Source organism: Lathamus discolor, chromosome 3, assembly GCF_037157495.1.
Source record: "Lathamus discolor isolate bLatDis1 chromosome 3, bLatDis1.hap1, whole genome shotgun sequence".
Lineage (NCBI taxonomy): Eukaryota > Metazoa > Chordata > Aves > Psittaciformes > Psittacidae > Lathamus > Lathamus discolor.
The window spans coordinates 53,958,943-53,976,699 of NC_088886.1; the positions used below are offsets into that span (position 1 = coordinate 53,958,943).

The 17,757-nt window shown below is 37.6% G+C and overlaps 1 protein-coding gene across 8 annotated transcripts in view; it reads left to right on the plus strand.

The window, feature by feature from the left end:
• The window catches only part of DDX59 (DEAD-box helicase 59), a 29,917-nt gene that overhangs the window by 1,224 nt on the left and 10,936 nt on the right, over nucleotides 1-17,757 (plus strand). For 2 of the 8 annotated variants that reach the window (XM_065675260.1, XM_065675255.1), the window contains exons 2-4: nucleotides 10,245-10,413; nucleotides 16,937-17,065; nucleotides 17,477-17,590. The exons of 1 other annotated variant lie outside the window; for it this stretch is intronic. The gene's annotated coding sequence lies outside the window, so the exon portion shown is untranslated. Of the gene's footprint in view, nucleotides 1-9,611; nucleotides 9,746-10,244; nucleotides 10,414-15,136; nucleotides 15,264-16,936; nucleotides 17,066-17,476; nucleotides 17,596-17,757 lie in introns of all 8 variants that reach the window. 5 more of the 8 variants (XM_065675256.1, XM_065675257.1, XM_065675259.1 and 2 more) reach the window with 5 other exon arrangements.

Genomic DNA, 17,757 nt, shown 5'->3' on the forward strand with positions numbered 1-17,757 from the left:
TTTTTATTTGTGTTTAAAGTGGACTATGAATTGATCAGGACAGAGATTTTCCACTGCTACAAGGCTGCGTATACTTCTAGCATTTCATGTGCACAATTATACAAATACCATGATGATGAAGTCATAGTGTACTTTACAGTTTTACTGACATTAATCTATATTTACTAGGAATGAGAAAATTAAAGGGTTATGGAGGTCAACATTTGAAAAGATTATTGCTGAGTATTTCCCCATGTGCTCTCTGGGATGGAATTCCGAAACTGTCATGCATACCTCTCATAAGTGGTACATAGCTAGTTACAAAACTAGGAGCTGCTGCTGGCAATATTCAGCAAATGGGAGGGGAGGAGGAAAGTTTAGAAATCCTTGCGTTAGCACACTTACGACTGACATTCCCAGATCCTCTACAGCAGAAATGGGAAGAATAATACCAAATTAACATACACGTGTGACTTGCGAAAATGTTCGCTGTTCAGGAGGAGTATATCCTTCGTTTTCAACAACTAAAGTAAAACCTATATTTGCAAATTTTCCTGAATTACTTTTATATATACTTTTGAAATGTTATGTTAGCCAGCATTTTAATTTCTTTTTTTACAGTTGCCGCTAGAAAATGAGTTCAATTCTTCCTCTATATTTAACATCAAACACTTGGAATTCTTATGCTTTAAAACCTCACATGATTAGAGCTAGAAAAAAATACATATGTCCTAGATTCCAACTCATTTATTTCTTGTATGACTGATAAAATACCAAAAAATCAGATCAGCCTACAGGACAACATGTTTAAGAAGACTGTAAGGTGATCATTTAAGTATGATGGATATAGGATCCTTTTACCTTTAGGGCAAAAGATTACAAACTAGTGCCTATGAAATAATACGAAGTTTTCAGGAACAGCTTTCTTACAGAAATGTGTTGTAATCCAACTAAGAAGCCATTGCATATATTTAATGTACTCCTGTATTTATCATTTGTTCCTATGCACTTGCAGAATATCACATATACAACTGCACTGTACCAGACACTGAGACTAGTGACACTTCCCTGAGGCAAATACAGATGTGTCCTAAATTCTTGCAATCACAAGCCTCTTGTTACTTGAAAAGTGAATTTTGTTTTAGGGGATGCATCTCAAAAGTGGCAATAGATACAACTATGGGTAGGTACATACAACATTGCTACCAGTCTAATTTAAAATGCAGAAATTCTTGGTAGAGAGGCTTTGTGCCGATGAAACCTGTTCAGTCACAGAACAAAATCTATAAACGCTGTGTTGTGGTAACTACAATCTAAGTGGGATTTTTTAATTTGTTCAGTGCTCTTAGAAGTGAACATATGAATATAAAATCAAATATGTGTGAGCCAAAAAGAAGACATCACCACCAGTTGCTGGAGTGCTTGTGCCAGATCTTCTGCTTCTGCAGACATGCTAAAATGCAGTGTTGCTTATTGCATCATCAAAGATACCAGCAGTCAACATGGCAAATTATTAAAATTTGCTCTAATTTTTCAGAGTAGATAAACAGAAAAACTGAGTGAGGAATCATCCCCTTCTGCGCCTGTTTATCCTCAAATATTTTAAATAGTGATAACCTCTTCTGTATGCAGTCTTTCTGCTGCTGTTTCATACTTTGAAGTTCCTTCCAAGTGGAAAGACAAAGTGTTACAGATTAAAACAGGCAAGTCACGCATACATACTTTTTTCTTACCTTCTTTCTCTTTTCCTCTCCCTCCCTCTACCCCAAATTAGAAACCCATTTGACTAGTTTTATTGTGTAATTATATCATAAACCTGGTTCTTCACTGTCATGTGTCTAGGCATTTACACAGTCAGTGTACCAAGCCTGTAGTCAGTGCGGGCAACAAATACGACCATGAAGCTATGAATAATAGTGTGGATGGCAGTTGTTGCTGATAGTTGTAACCTTGGGAGATAGTTTTTTGTTTTGTTTGGGTTTGATGTTTTCTACTTCTGTTAAGATTTACTTGACTTGTGAAGAGGTCATGTAGAGAAGATGCCCTTAGACTAAATTCAGGCTAGTGCTAGATTACGAGTGTTCAAACTGGAATAAGATTTCATGCATAACTTCATTCCTCACAGTAGTTGATAATAAAGGTAAAATGTTTGAAATTAGTAATGCCATTACTGGCTTTGCTGTGGCACTATCTGTAGCCAGACTTGGCCTTAGTGAACAATTTATCATGCTACCTTCAAAAGGTAGTAAAACATTCACCTTTGAGTTGGTTGTATTGAAGCCTTGTGTTGTATGGTTTAGTGAGAGGTGTCTCTGTCCATGGCAGGGGGGTTGGAACTAGATGATCTTGAGGTCCCTTCCAACCCTAACCATTCTATGATTCTATGATTCTATTAGGGCAAATCCACAAACACAGCAGTTAACAAGTATTCTGCTGTGTAATGCTTCAGTCTTGGTGGTGAAAAAAGACTAGGAATAACACTGTAGGGATAATTATCTTTAATTGCTGCTATCAAATTTGCCTATTTAAGATGATCCCATCTATTTGCCTTAGCTTAGAGGATATCAGTCATGGTAGACGGTGGTAGTAGCTGATGGGAGGGGTGTGTCCTGTGGCCTGTAACCTCTGGCAAAGAGGCAGCATGCACAGCTTGATGTGGTACTGTCTGTCAACATACAGACCTAGAAGCAGTTATGTCCTAGTGTGATCCTTCAGAAATGTGCTTTAGCAGGTTTGGTGTTGGGTATGTGAGGTTGAACAGGTAATCTATACATAATTCTGTAAGGCTATTACAGCATAGGATGACACTGGAATCAGTTGCCCAGGGAGATTGTGAGTGCTCCATCCCTGGCGGTGCTCAAGGCCAGGTTGGATGAAGCCTTGTGTGGGATGGTTTAGTGTGAAGTGTCCCTGCCCATGGCAGGGGGGTTGGAACTAGATGATCTTGAGGTCCTTTCCAACCCTAACTATTCTATGATTCTATGACTTATGAACTTGAACTACTGATATTCCAGTCTCTTATGGGTAATGGTGAAAACAGTAGAACTGTAAGAGTGAAGAAATTATTTTTTAAAATATTTATTATCAGGTGAGTCTCTGAATTATTAAATTTTTTTTGGCATTATTACTGAAATGCATTTATGTAGTTTTTTGCAAGTTAGGAGTTTTATCAGTGCATGATTTTGGAGGGGAGTATGTTCTTCCTGTTGCAGGATGATAACAAAAGTACAAGAATAGTTACATAGTTATTGTCTTTAAAATTCTTCTATTAATTTGCAACCAGAAAGTGCTGAGGCATTTAAAAGTTAAGAAAACAGTTTACAAACTTTACAGATTCCAGTAAAGTCATGTGTCAGAGGGAAAATAAAGCTTTGTGTGAGAGTTTAATTGGATTGCCTATGATTTTTTTTCCTTTATACAGGTAAAAAATGGAAAACAGTAGAGTAATAGCTACTTTAGCTCGTTTACTACTGAAATTTGGACAACCAAAAAACTGCCCAATGAGAATTAAATGCGGTACCTAAGTCACTTCTCTTAATACTTGGATGCTATGGGTTTCATTTCCTGAACTTGGCTTTGACCTAATGTAGCTCTGTGAAGGGGGGAAAAGAATTTCCGTCTTCCCCATGTCAATTCCACTGGGTCTAACCAAGCAACAGATCTGTTCCTTTCCTGTGGTCTGTGAGAGGCAGTGTCTTTCATCTCATCTGACACTTGTGGCTTGTTGATTTGTTTGTTTTTTTTCTCTGGTCACTTGGGCATCATCTTTTCTGAGGGTAAATTTATATTTAATTTTTTTAACCTGGCTTTCACACTGACTGTTCTCATGTTCTGCGCATCTCCTGGAATTGCACTCATGCTAGGGGGTTTTGCATTACTTTTCTTTCCAGGTGTGCTGTGCAATGCTCACTAATTCCAGGCCTTTCTGCTCGACATTCCACTGTTGCCACGTTCTCTGTGAAGAGCATGAATACCCTCGTATAACTGATATTTTCTATTATGAACTTTAAAACATGTGGAATAGATCTTAGCCTCCTTCATTAGCTGAAATCTGTGTACTGTCTCTTTCATGGCCACTTGGTGCCTCACATGTTTTCTGGTGAAAATCCTTAATGTGATTTTATGAATATAACCTTTAAATACTAGAGTAGTAAAATAAATGTCTGGGGAGAAACTTAAATTCGAAAGACCACTTTGAACAACAACAACAGCAAATGTAATCTTATTACCATTATGGTAGCTGTTGGATAATGCTTTATTTGCACCTCAGTTCGGAGAAAAATGGGCATGACTCTACTTTTCCAATTTGACATTCAGGTCTAAGAATAAATCAGTTAGCAGAAGTTAGTGAAAAAGTCTGAATGACAGTGAATACTAAATAGTGCACTTTTTCCTGTTGAACTGTAGTCCATTGAAGTGACTGGCTGTTTTTTTTTTTTAATTCTGCTTCTACATGTGAAGAAATATCTGAGTGTTCATAAAAGCTTATTTGTTTTGAGCATATGCATGATTTCTTAGTGGGGCATGAATAGACTTCAGTTCCCCATCTTTTGGCCCTGCTTTCAGTTTCCACTGAAGCCCATGTGTGTCTGAATGAGAACAGCACTAAACAGGAGAGAATTCTGTGTTCAAACAGTAACATTCTAGTGTCATTTAATTGCAATAAAGTTGTTCTTTGCAAGGGCTGGTTGTGAAGACAGAATTTTTCACTGATTTATTTTTGTTTGGTTGGTTCTTGTTTTTTCTTTTGGCAGTTTCCCTTAACTTCCTAAGAAATTGCATGTTATGGATGAATTTTTGGCAACTACCTTAGGGAGCAGGTGTAAATAGCTGGTACACTTTTTAAAATGTGTCTGTGGAAAGTGTGTAGCAAAGATGTTCATTGTAACCGTTTATACACAGTGACCCTTTATGGCTTTGGAGATTTTGATTATGCATGCATGGTAAGGTTATCACAACCTGAGTGCACAGAACTGTTAAATTTAATTCTTTTTTGGGGTAACTTTTTTATTTATAAATTTTTCTGAGTAGCTTTACAAGAGGTATGCTGTAGAGTTCATTTGGAAGCATGTGCAATATACAAAAATGTATAGGATATCTAAGCCTCATGTAGAGCATTTGATTTAAATACTCTTCTATTTCAATACATATTAGAAACATGGAAAGAACAATTATTTTAATACTTGCGTTAAACTAAATGTGTGTATATATATATATTTAGTAATGAAAACTTGGCTCTAACAAGGATTTTTTTTAAGCTTATGTTAATCAGATGTGTAGTTCCCATTTGAAATCTGGTGCTACAGACATGATTAAATTTAAGTGTGTATGTAATTGTGTTTCTGGATTAGGGGTGTTATGCAGAATATTTGAAGAAAAAATCTGCATGATTTCTTTCTTCTAGAAAGTCTCAAAAGATAAATTACATACAAAAGGTTTATACATCTCTCTGGTTATTCTGTCCTCATATGGTATTCTTTCTATATAATATACATGGCTCTGCTAAAGCATAGGTTGTTATCTCAGCTGTCTCACTTGGGTGGGGAGCAGTCATGGTCCCACTTGTTGGCGATAGAAGTGTTCATCATCATCACGGGTGTCAGAAAGAGAACCCTGGCATTGTATGAGCCAGTGTAGTTGGATACAGATGAAGGAAGGGGACAAGGAGGCTGAAACTTGCTGTTCAGGGAATGCTTGAGCCCTTGTGATGGCTGCTGCTCTGGAAGCAGTCTGAGACAGGCCAAGTGCAGAGGAGAATCCCATTTCTGCACAGTGCTTCATAATCCCCCATAATCCAGGGTCTGTTTTAACAGCCACAGATGATAATTTACTAAATGAGGGAAGAATCAGCAAGGGGAAGAGTTAGTTAGCAGGCACTGTTTCCTTTTGGTCTGGCAAGTCTCTGTGTCAAATTCTTTCTTCCTTTTCTATTTGTTCTTAAAAGAAAGGAAGCAATTGCCTGATTGGAGAATGTGAGGAAACAGAACAGATTTTTTTGATGAGGGTCCAGTTTGTTCAGCTGAGTATTTTGCTATGCATAGAGTAACTGTTGAAATTGGATACTTGAGAGTCTTTGCCCCAGCTGATGATATGCTCTTGAAAGAGGGGGGGAAATCACAGAATCACAGAATCCCAAGGGTTGGAAGGGACCTAAAAAGATCATCTAGTCCAACCCCCCTGCAAGAGCAGGGTAACCTACAGTACATCACACAGGAACTTGTCCAGGCGGGCCTTGAATATCTCCAGTGTAGGAGACTCCACAACCCCCCTGGGCAACCTGTTCCAGTGCTCTGTCACTCTTACAGTAAAGAAGTTCTTCCTGATGTTAACGTGGAACTTCCTATGCTCCAGTTTACACCCATTGCCCCTTGTCCTATCACTGGATATCACTGAAAAAAGCCTAGCTCCATCATCCTGACACCTACCCTTTACATATTTGTAAACATTGATGAGGTCACCCCTCAGTCTCCTCTTCTCCAAGCTAAAGAGACCCAGCTCCCTCAGCCTCTCCTCATAAGGGAGATGTTCCACTCCCTTAATCATCTTTGTGGCTCTGCGCTGGACTCCTTCAAGCAATTCCCTGTCCTTCTTGAACAGAGGGGCCCAGAACTGGACGCAATATTCCAGATGCGGCCTCACCAAGGCTGAGTAGAGGGGGAGGAGAACCTCTCTTGACCTACTAACCACTCCCTTTCTAATGCACCCTAAGATGCCATTTGCCTTCTTGGCCGCAAGAGCACATTGCTGGCTCATGGTCATCCTCCTATCCACCAGGACCCCCAGGTCCCTTTCCCCTTCACTACTTTCCAGCAGGTCAACCCCCAACCTGTACTGGTACAATCAGTAAGTCCTGGTCGGAAGAGATGGGGAAACAAGTGGATTGAAAGTAGAGGGCATGCTGCCATGTTTCTTCTCTTTTACCACCATCTTAGGTGGTATTGTACTGGTATAATTAGGAACACTATTTGACTTCTGTGAGGAAAGAGATGAGCTGGAGGCAGAATATTTCATTAGAAGCAGATGACAAAATAAGAATTATAAATGCTATTTATGTTGTAGTAGGTCATAGAAATGGTATTCAGAGCCCAGGATATCATGATAGAAATGCAGAACAAAGTGACAACCCATTTAGTTCATAGTCAAAATGATAAAGTTTTATATATTGTAAGACCAGGTAAGCAATAACAAAAAAGGCTTTGGTATTAGTACATTGCTCTTGATTTCATTATTTAAGAGAGCCATGTCCCACAGAAATATCCTTGCTGCTGCTAGAGAGCAGGTTTCCTGTGTATCAACAGAAGATTAAGAGCCATCTGCATGGAGATATTGTGTCTGTGCTTCTGCTGGCTCTTTAATCATTAAAGGAAGGCATGTCATGCTTCCCAGGCCAACACCCTATTGTAACCACTGAGTACCTTTGTGGCTTCTTGCAGAGCAGACAGCGTCAGTAATGCAGGAGCCTTTTCTCTACCTTGTCTTTTTCCTCCATGTTCCACTGATCTGGTAGGAGCGCTTTGTTCTTACGTGTCTGTTGTCTGGCTAGCCATGTTATTTCTTTGTTCAGGCTGTATAGTGCAGTAGTACTCTATTTTTCAAGTATTTACAGTGTTAATGTCAAGGGGAGCTGTTTCCCTGCAGCTTTACTTTACTCTGGAGCTGAGCAGAATGAGAATCCAAGTATGAAGACTTGCTTTGGTTCATTAAAACTCCTCAAGAATGCTAAAGTCCTTATATACTCAGCATGTTTGGCTGAATTACAAATCTTCTCAGATGAACTGTTGTTTCATAGGATTACTTGTTTATTATTTGTGTTGAACTGTAAGGTAGATAGAGATATTTGGGGGGATAATGTGCTCTGGACAAATTTTCCTGGGGGAAAACTCAGTCAGGAAAATTAGCAGAAACACTTCTAAGCTACTCTGTCTCATGGTATTTGCTGGCCCTGTTCCTTTGAAATGATCTTACTAGATATATTCAGAAAGGTTTTATAATTTTTTGATAGGTTTTTATTGTTTCTCTTAGTTTTGAATCTCTGGGAGGTTTCCTCCTTTTAAGTATAAACCTAAGCCACCACTTTTTCACAGCTCAGGCAATTATCATGGCCTTCTTGCTTCTTGACACTTAGCTGTTGCTTGAAAGAAAGCTTCCTTAGCTTGCACTACAATCTGTGTTGTGCCTGAAATCTAATTTGTACGTATCTTGCTGGTTGCCACAGGAAACAATATTGCTTTGGCAAGGAACTGAACAAAATTACCTTGTCCTAATGGGTCATGTGCAGGAAACGAAAACGGGAACACTGAAACTGGATTTTTGAATAGCCCAAAGCTTTGAATCATTTGGTTAAAAACAAAACAAAAACAACCTGACACAATTTAACATGGAAATTCTAGGATTATTATTTTGTAACAATAGTGTGATAGCCAACTTTTTTCACAACCTGGCCTTACACCCAGGTCAGCTGAATTGTATTAAGAATTAGCACAGATTTAATCCACTGAATTGTTTAGCAGATAGAATCCCATGAGTGATTCATATGTGTTTCATACAGTCTTACTTAAAATACACGTCAGTGGAGATTTGACCATACACACACAAGTCTGCTTTCATGTTGCAGTTCTTCAGACTTATTTAATACCAAGGGGTTAGAAAACATATAATGATCTGGGGTGCAAACTTGATAACCAGAGTGGTTTTTCCATAAAGCAACTAAGAAATACATGAAGTGCTATTTTTTTTAATGTTTACTCTGATTTTAATGTATTAATAATGAAAATATTTTAAAACTCATAACCTGAATTCTTTTGAACTGGGCATTATCACATTGGTGGTTTTGCAGCCAAGTTACAAATCCCAGAAAAATAAGGTTTGCAGAGAAAGTTCTTGGCAGATCTCTTTTGGAACAGCACAAACAAAATGCTTAACAAGGAGGCATTCATTACTTCTGTTTTGTTACCCTCTGTTATTGCAGTCACCAGCTGTAAGGTTACTGGCATCTTTGAATCTTTCTAATAGAAAGCATAGGAAGCAGTCATTCAAGGCTGGTAGTGAGAGATATGTTGCAGTTTTGAGGCTTGCTTTCTTTTTTAATAGCTATTGTGTTTTATCAAGCTGAGTTAATGCATTGTCTGCATGTTCTCACAGCAGACAGTTAAGGAAACTGACTGAATTTCAACAGGACAAATCTGTTGGTTTAACTTCAGTGGTCTGTGGTCCTGAAGTGTGCAATTAAACCACAGATGGGCAGTGTTACCATGTCATGAGAAGTGGAGGTTTGTCTGCTTAGTATTTGTAACAAGAAATTGATAAATTCTGCAAGTGATAAACAGAAGCAGAAGCTCAAGAGAGAGTTAAAGGATTTATGGTTTTTTAACACTGTGGTGTATTCTCATCTCTTTTGGTTACCTTGAAAATGGCAGCCTCATATAATTAGTGTTTATTAGTATTTTCACTTACTCAGTGCTTTGAAGTCCACAGTTTTATCACACCTTGACTGTATTTGCTGGTGTGTCTAGCTTAAAAGAGAAAACAAAACATTTTCTGTCTTATGCTGTAAAACTTAATTATGCATACTGGCCTTTAAATGGATCTCTTAAGACAAAAGTACTTTAATTTTATATTTTCATATTTAATAGTATACCTTACAGAGCTTTAGAAGAACATTTATGAGAAAAATCCATACAGTATCCAGTGTGTGGTGCACTGCCATCCTCTGAATGATCAGAAAAGCCAAGCCATGTTCTGAGAATGTCTCTCCATCTCATTTTAGGTAGGTGGGAGTTTGGCTGGACTTACATGAACATTTTGAGTGGCAGCTGTTTCCAGACGAGTAATTTTTGCTTCTTAGGTTTGGCTTTGAAGGGATGTGTTTTAATTGACGTGCTGGTACCAGCAAGGGCTGATTTAGCTGGAATTGAATTAGGAACTCAGTTCATCCGAACCAGGTTTCTCAGACGTATATAAATAAAAAAGTTACCTCAGGAACCTGTAAGAAGAGCCCAAGTTAGACATGGTAAATACTGAGAGGTAGACTACTCAGGCTTAGGGTAAGGTCAGTTTTAGATTTACACAGACTTGGTCCCCTGCTTTTTTACAAAATCTGTCTTCTGACTCATCTTGGTATTCCAAGATTGGGGTATGTCCCAAAGTCTTTTGCTTCCTCACAGACTAGGGACTTTATGCCAGAAGACAGGTATAAATAATACTGAGACCTGCTTTTTGGTCCTGTTATTTGTCATTCTTTAATCTGTGCTTTTTTGTCTCTGTAGGATGACTGTTAAGGATAATTTGCCTGGAAGGACAGTGCATCTCTGCCATGAGTGAATATCCAAGTGAGAGGATGAATTTACATTAAATATATGATCAGATTAGTTCTAATTCTTTTCATTGATGGAACAAGAAACATAAATTAGCAAATGGAATTACTAGAATTTTAAGGTATGTTTTCACTTAAAGATTACACAGGTGTTTTAACTCCTTAAAATTTGCGTAGTGTAGTGGTTCTGTAATGACTTAATATGGCATGTTTAGCTATATCAAATGCATTTTTAAAAAAGAAGCTGTGTTACTTCAGAGGCTACTTTAGTTCATTTTTACAGATAAATTTTTAGAAACTTATTTGCTAAAGCAGTAAAGGGGTAGAACAGTACTTGATTATTAAATGACACAGTGAATCATTTCTGAGGCTAACAGTACAATGTGATGCAAACCATTTGTCCAATATGTAATCGTTCTGCATTTCAAGTTTCAGCATGGTGACTTTCTGTTCACAGGTTTTACCCTGAGTTAGGTGTTGTCCATACTAGTGCAACCACCATAAACACTGTGTTATGTATTATGACTGAGACAGAAATATAGTCACGCTAAGACCAGATCTAGATTGCTTCTTTACCACTGTTTTATTTTCAAGAGCTAATGAAAACCCAAGTCTGCCAGGTGATAGAAAAAGCTTTGGGCTGTTGGAAATAGCTATACATTGTTTAATAGGGAGGAACTGGCAGGAAACTTTTCCAGCTTCTCAGGTTTACGCGTTTTAGAGTTCATGAAAAGGAAATTGAAGGGGGAGGAAGAGCATTAATTGTAGCAAATGTTAACTATCTTTTCACTCATTCTTTTGTATGCATAAGAGAAGTAAACAGGGAAGAAATTCATCTAGGGAAGGAAGAGTGAAACTGATGCACCTAGTTTAGAGATAAGAAAAAGTAACAAACATTTTGCCTTTTGAAATGAAAGCCATATGCTATACTTTACTGTTAAAAAAAAGTCATGGACAAATGGCCTACCTGGTGACCAATTACTTGTATTGCATGAGAATCCTTTTGGAAAAGATTTTAGCTGAAGGTGTAAGTTTTATTTTTGTAAACTAATTCACAATTCGTCTATCCTCTATTTTGCTTAGCCTTCATGTGTCCTGAGTTGTAACAGACATCATGTACAATGTCTTTTATAGCACATGACAAAGATCTGCACTAGTGAAATTAATGGCAAGTACGCCAAAGGTCTGCTAAACTAATACTGGAGACCTGCAGTATGAGTCAGTGGAAGAAAATACGCCCTGTATATAAAAAAGGTGTATTTTTTTTAATTAAACTATTAAGACTGTAATGAAATGCTCTGTACACAGGGAGTGATGTTTAAGAAATTTAAAAATCTTTTGGGCTAGAGCTCATCAACAACAGACACTTAAGAGCAGTGGTGAAGGCTGACATAAATGAGGCCTTTGAGACCTGGATGCTGCATAGCCACCGAGCCTGCCGCTAGGGGAAAGTAGAGGCACTGGGAGGATCCTCTGTTTTCTAACAGCTGCCAGTGGCCTCCAAAGGCAACAGTCACAGCTGGCAGTCTCTCAGTAGCGGGAACATCCTGAATTTGGCTTCTACTCTGGCAGCAGTGAGTTGGCTTTTTGTAGATACAGTTATAGCCTTTCCATGTCCTTTAATAATTTTTGTGTGAGTGATTCAACTCGGCTAATTTAAGACTTCATGCAGAGAAAAATAGGGGCCAAATGTAAATTTAGGAAGTACTCAGGTTTAACCTAATGATTAGGATTGGCATAGATTTTAACAAGATGACTGGTAAAACGTCTAGTTTCTAACAGATCTCTTACACGGTTTCCAGACCCTTTATAGTACAATACTTTCTGTTCTCAAAACTAGAAATGCTGGTAGGAGCTTCAGAGCTGGAGAGAGAAATTTATTATCCATTTACTCAAAAGTCTTATGTTATAAATTTTTCCTTCAGTCTGTCGCATTAATGGATTATAACTCTGTGCTTCTTCCACCCTGTAATGCAAATGCAGTGTACCAGAGCATAAACTGTTACATTTATAATTCTTGTTGATTAATTAGAAAGGTCTTCATCTCTTAATAAGCGATATGACTGGAAAGAGAGTTTATTGAGGGGGCAGGTGGTAATACACATTGAACACTGGTCATCTGGCAAGCTGGAACTTCATGATTCCTAGTGTCTTCTGTGGATTTTCTTTTCTTCCTTTCCCATCCTTTTGTCTGTGACCCTGGGGAAGGGGAGAAGGGAATATGGTTTAATTTCAGTAACTGCATGTTTTGGGAGTGTTATCTTGTGTTTGAAATAAATACCAATCTTATATGCTGCCAAACAGCCTTATTAATTGGAACACAAATCTACATGGCAAACTGGTAAGCAGCTTTTAAACACAGTATTTTAGATCCTTTCAGAAAGAAAACTAGATTAGCATGAAAGCAGAGATTTTTAATTCTTAATTCTGCACCTCTAGTTAAGTTATTTCAAGATTTATTTAATCCTGTTAGTCTACACCTGAATTATCTAAGAATCTGGGTTCTGGTTTACTGCTTACTGAAGTCCCTGGAAATTTGTGATTGTCTTTGCAATCTTTTGATCAAATATTTGTTCTGTAAGTCTCAGAGACTTTACAGAGATTTTTAAATAGGTTTAAATGATTCTTGTACATTAAAGTCAGTCCTTTTAATTGGAAAAAACTACTCTGTCTTCTACAAAGAAGTTGGTAATTGTATTTGCTCTATTTTTTACGGTTGTGCTAAGGCTACAGTGATATTAGAGATTCCATTGATTCTCAGAGTCTCACAGTATTTGAGCATTTAATCACATACATTAATTATGTTCATAATTATTGCATGATTTGCCCCATGCACTTATTTCCCTATGGACTAGTGGCATTAAATGCCAGAGCTTCAGGGCAGGGCTTCTGGGTTTTTGGTTGGTTGGTTTGTTCTTTTTTTCTTTAAGCGCTCAGTAATAGGCTTTAAGAATCCTGATTTAAATAATTTTTGGATTCTAATTTTGCCACAGATTTCCTCAGAGACTAATATTGACCAATATTTCCTTAGGGTATGGCTCTTAAAACAAAGAGAATGCTCAGGAAGCCTGAAAATCTTAGTCTAAGACTTCTTTTACTGATTATTTACTTTCAAAAAGCTTAGCAGTTGTTTTTTATTTTTGATTAAGCAAAATGAGAAAAACTAGGCCTCATAGTAAGCATACTCCATGCAGTATCTGTACTAATCAGGACATTTTATATGAATGTTAGCAGCATTGACTAGTTAATGGTTAGCCACCATTATTTGTTTTTAGATTATCTGGATTTTTCTTGTGTGGTTTCTTTAAAGCTGTGATTCAGAAACCAGTGGAGTCACTGACTCACCAATTCCTTCAATCAAAGAACTATTCATTAAGTATGGTTTGGGTTGGAGCTGCTGTTGACAACCTACCTACAGATCTGCTGAGTCGCTTCAAAATCCCAAAACATTAAAGAAGCAGAAAAATAGTTTGTTTCATAGCACCAGGTGGAGCAGACACAGACGCCAGTCCCCAAGTAAACATACTTTGACTCCCATGCCTTCTGAATGGAAAAACGTTGCCCCTCCCTTTCACCCAAGCAGTGGATGTTTTCTTAACTCCAGTTATAAGTATTGTGGCATGCTTTAAGAAAAAGATTAAAAAAATCAGGGAATGCTTTTTATTCTTGTAAGTAACATCTTCATAAATGTCTTGCTCTTCATCCATTGTAACATTAAAGAACTGGGATTCCTTAGTTTAGAATAATGATGCATAACATATATGTTGAGCTATTTAAAATAGTTAATAGCATAAAGAAAAGGCCTCTACCCCCCCCAGAAGCTCTTCCTCTTGATGAGACACATTCTTTTGAGGGACTTTTTATTTTCAGATTCATTGGTGCTGACACTTGACAGTTGAGGGAATGATCCATTTGGTGCTATTTGGACCCTGAGTCCATTCTCAGTAGTTTTGCATACACTGGGAGCTCACTCTAAGTGGAAATTTGGACATCACATGAGGCTATTTTGGCAACAAAGGGAACTCTAAATACAGTGTATTAAAATATTTTGGACACTTTCCCTTTGGGATGTATTTATCTGTTAATGAAATCTGTGTAGAATTTGAGAACAGATTCATGGAGAAGTGCCCACAGGTTGTGCTCTAGTACAGGTTTTAATTAATGTGGTCACTCTGGGAGGTATTGCTGTGGAGAGCCGAGGCATATGGTACAGTCAAGCAGCTCTTTGAAATGCTTGTGATACCATCTCTGAATTACTATGCAGAATGCCTGTTTCTTATGGGTTTAGTGTGCCTGAGAGTAGAGGGATTTCAGTCTTCTGCTTTTATCCAATCTTGTTTTATTGAATTATTTATTATTTGCAAGTGATGGAAAAAGTTGGTTCATGCTTCTAAGGAATGGCTGTGAGATGTTATAGAGTGAAGCGCCTGTTTTTAAACTGAGGGCAGGAATCCAACGTGCCACACTTGCTTTCTGTGTAATTGAAATAGAAACCATGAGTGAATATGAAAAGATCTTTGTGATATAATTTAAAATAGACCAAAAAATGGAATACCTTAATAATTTGTGCTTCAGTTGTTTTCATTATTTATTTTTACTTTTAATCTATAGTTACTTTCCTAGGCAGCTGTTGTACTGGGACATATGCAGTACAAACAAGATGAGAAAACTGTAATTTCTTGGTGTTTTATCAAGTAAGTCAAATAACAGTAATACAGATGCTACTTTTTTGGGTTTCTTTTAACACAGCCTGGAAACTGTAAGATTCTTCCATGATGACATCCCCAGATAAATTGCCCAAAATGTATAAAAATGAATGTCCTAATTGTCCCTTATTTTTAACAGGACTTAAACCCAAATTTATTCAATCAGCTTGAACTAAAGTACCAAGACAAAACCCTTGTAGGATATCTGAGAGCATCTTGTCTGGGGACTGTTTGTACAGCCTGGTGAACTTTAAATGTACAAAACTGTAAGTTCAGAAATCTTACTAAAATGTCATTTGCCTCAGATCTGATTAGCAGCATCAAGAGCCGAGAGGATGGGAATTACCTTCACAAAGGCTACCTATTACTCTTACGTATTTCAGCATTCTAAAAAAGCTTAGGGAAGTGACTGGACTAGAATGTTTATGCTTTATTCCACGAAAAAAAAATACTTATTTAGTGAGCTCACAAAGCACACTATCTGTTCCAGAAGAGATTTTGGTACATGTATCCTGATTAAATTCTCCATGTAAATAAAAAATAACAGAATACATTCAGTGGAAGCTTGCACTCCTTTTCATCAAGTACTTACTATAAAGGATATTCAAGTTTTATTGGAAGAAAGAATGAACTATCAATAGCTGTATAGCATCTCTGAGCCACTCAAGGTACAGTAGATCTATTGTATCTGTTCCTCAGTCATCTCGTTTTCAGACTGACGAGTTTATGTAATTATGTCTTGGATGGAAGTCCTTTCATGCCTCTGAATATCTGTAAAGTCCTTTTCTAAAACTTAATTTCAATATCTGTTCCTCAGACAAAGGAAGTGAGTGATGGGGAAACACCAAATACAAGGTGCATTCTTATATGTTAACTGTCAGTTTACACAGTAGTGTTCTCTAGATGTTTCTTACTATTCTGTACCATGTAGCTTTGTTTTTTCTGACTGCTATTACATGCTGAACTGATGCTTTAACAAAATTATTAATCCTCACATCTTTCTTCTGAATAGTAAAGGCCAATTCAGTGCTTATCATTCAGTGCTCAGTATCAAGATACCTGTCTGTGTAGGTTTGCATTTGTCTGTCCGAATTTTACCTGTCATCATAACCAAATGGTCTAAGGCTCTTGTTGGCCCTTATGTGAAGTATCTAAGATCTCCTTGCTGGCTGATTTGTCACTTTCTTGATCTTTAGGTTGCCATATCAATCTGCAAAATGGTACCAAGTTTTGCAGAATGCACTGGTGACTCTCTCCATCATGAGACCCTCTATTTAAGACCAACATAATACTTGTATTTTCAAAGTGATTATTAAAAGGAAAAAAAAAATAAAATCAGTACCTAATCAGAAAGTGTTAATGAGTAACAAAATAGTGTTCTCATGAAAGAAATCCAGGGTAGGGCAGAAACTGAAAGTCATGCATCCAGAAGTGAATCATGGAAAACACCCACTAACTACAATTATACCTTCCACACAAATACATATACTAGACTTCTGCATTTTGCAGCTTAGAACAGCAGGAAAATGTGATCTGAGCAAAAATGCTCAAGTTGCTTTATTAGAGTATGGACAGTATTATTTAATCTTAAAACATTGAGTATGTCAGTACAACCAAAGTGTGCAAACTGTTCTCTCATGGCAGGTAAGGGCAGAATGGTAGCTTTCAATAAAACAACAGTATTCTTTCCATTATAAAAAATGGACTTCAATTTTCTTTAGATTCAGTTGTTTCCATTAGGTTAATATTAACAGAAACCTACTGTTAAGAGAAAACGCCACCACCACCAAAAACCCCAATAAAACACAACAGAAAAAGCTGATATATAACGATGTTTGCATTTTGGTATATGGACTTACAGAGTATGAAGCCTCTCATATAATATTGAATACTGTTGAAATACTGGTCTTTATTTAGTAAATGATGTTTTGAATTCCAGGAAATGACCTTGTAAAACTGGAAGTTAAGAAAAGGAAATCTGCCTATGTTAGAAACTCTCCGGGAGGGAAAATGAAGAAAAGAAAGTCAGTACAAACAAAGAGAATGACAGAGGCTGAATCAGAGAAAGGTGGGGATTTTATCAGAGAATGAAGAATTTATGGAATGTGAGTGAAAGATGCCTGACAGTTTTTCAGGTCTAGAAATGCCCACTTAATCTTTCCAGCAGCTTAATAGTCTCTTCTGATTGCACTAGTTAAATAAAAATCCCACACAGACCAAAAACCCCTATTTGCACTAATTTTGTACTGCTACTGTGGTAATCTAACAAGGAATCCAGCATACTTTAAGGTAGACCACATTGCAAGTGTGACAGGTCTTGAATGTTACAGAATGCTGTGGCCAGCTGCTTGAAAGCCACCCCCAGCTTTATGTGTCTGTTTTAACCCCATTCCCTTTGGTTCCTCTGACTATTCCTCTGGATTGCCATTAAACTGTGTTTCCAAAGGGGCTGCTAGTATTTATGGATTTTCTCTTTTAGGAGGAAGTGATGGTGGTGGTCATCAGCAAAAGTAAGAAGCCAGACAGAAAATGGAACTCCCCATCTATGTGGATGCTTTCAGACTAGTAGGATCATTGTTGGAGTAGGAGGGAGGTAAGGTATGATCTCTTTTGGAGTATCTGGAGTGCCTGGGAGTACAACCCAGGGAGCTCCCATCAAGGTATCTTTCCCATGTTCCAAATCATTTATGGTCATAGGGTGTGCTCTGGGAATACTCTGGTGTTCCTGCTTGTGCTCAAATCCAGGAACCTCCTGCAAAT